At 41.3% G+C, this 1,282-nt stretch overlaps 1 protein-coding gene across 3 annotated transcripts in view; it reads right to left on the bottom strand.

The window, feature by feature from the left end:
• The window catches only part of LOC101853454 (N-acetylglucosamine-1-phosphodiester alpha-N-acetylglucosaminidase), a 32,234-nt gene extending 31,732 nt beyond the window's left edge, over window positions 1-502 (bottom strand). For 2 of the 3 annotated variants that reach the window (XM_005095598.3, XM_005095599.3), the window contains exon 1: window positions 94-502. The gene's annotated coding sequence lies outside the window, so the exon portion shown is untranslated. The remainder of the gene's footprint in view (window positions 1-93) is intronic. The other variant, XM_035969037.1, reaches the window with a different exon arrangement.
• Window positions 503-1,282: the final 780 nt, after the last annotated feature.

The following is a 1,282-nucleotide window of genomic DNA, read 5'->3' as shown; positions in this document are numbered from 1 at the left end:
AGTATTCAGAAAGAGACAGAGAGAGAGAAGAGGGGAGGAGTAGATCTTGCGAGAACTTCCGGGCGGGTGAGAATAGCCACTTTCCAGTGTTACCCACCAAAGTCAATTTTCGTTCCTTGACAATACTCGGAAAAGGAGAAGCAGAAAACTCAATGCCAATGACAATGCTATGGCTAGGGAACGATAAAAGATCAAAAGAAAACTTTATCTTATCCGGTCTGTATACACAAGAGAATACCAGAATTAATAACACAAAGTAAAAGGAACCAGCTGTGTAACATCATGTCATCATGTATATGATGGGTTCCAGGACAAAGATATTTATAAACACGATCTCAATCCGATCAGAGCTGTGTAGATCTTGATCTAGAATCTAGAAATCTAGATCTAGACAGATCTAACAAGTCTCTTTTATCAGATGTCACCAGACTCCAGTTCACCCCAACGGTAGCCTACTGAAACTGAATGACTGAATGAATAGAAAACTGCTTGTTTTTCCTTCAATTTCCCTGTAATTTCATTTTCAACTTCTTGAACTGCTTTAGTTCTAATCGAAATAAACTTGGGGGGGAAATCTATTTTACACCAAATTGTTATTGTCCAAAGCATCTCTATCAACTTCACAAAGAATAATAATGAGCTATTGAAAGCGGGGCCTACTGGTAAAGATTGTTTTCGCAAAAGACGGCACCTTTACAACTCCGATTTGTTTCCAGGCTTTCATGGCACACTCTCACTTATCCACAGTTAATTACTTTCAACTTCATCCTTTCTTCCGTTTACCAACGTCTGTGGTTTAGCGGAGGCACTGAATTAGTTGCCGCACGCAGTAGACACACGTTCGATTCCCGAAAGAGGAGAAATTCTATAAAGTATCAAGTATCTCCGTCTTTCTGCTTGGATATTGTATCCTTCTCAGCTTAGGTTGGCTCTGACAGGCAGGTTTGAAGCCAGCGTCCTAAATAACCTAACGTCTCTCGATGGGAGCATAAAAACACGTACAGCGCCTAAGTCCAATTTGTTTTTCTTCTGCTTCTTCTAAACACCCATTCAAATCCCGTAAGGTGGCAGCCCACACTGCAAATAAATGCATGTACATTGTACATGTATAATAAAGCAGGGTGTGTAAGTGAGTGTGAGAGAGACCGAGAGAGAGAGAGAGAGAGAGAGAGAGAGAGAGAGAGAGAGAAAGTGTGTGTCTTTGTGTGTGTGTGTTTGTGTGTGTGTATGTGTGTGCGTGTGCATGTGTGTGTGTGTGTGAGTGTGTGTGTGTGTGTGTGTG

Source organism: Aplysia californica, unplaced genomic scaffold (genome assembly GCF_000002075.1).
Source record: "Aplysia californica isolate F4 #8 unplaced genomic scaffold, AplCal3.0 scaffold00108, whole genome shotgun sequence".
Lineage (NCBI taxonomy): Eukaryota > Metazoa > Mollusca > Gastropoda > Aplysiida > Aplysiidae > Aplysia > Aplysia californica.
This window is presented reverse-complemented; position numbering and strand designations above follow the sequence as displayed.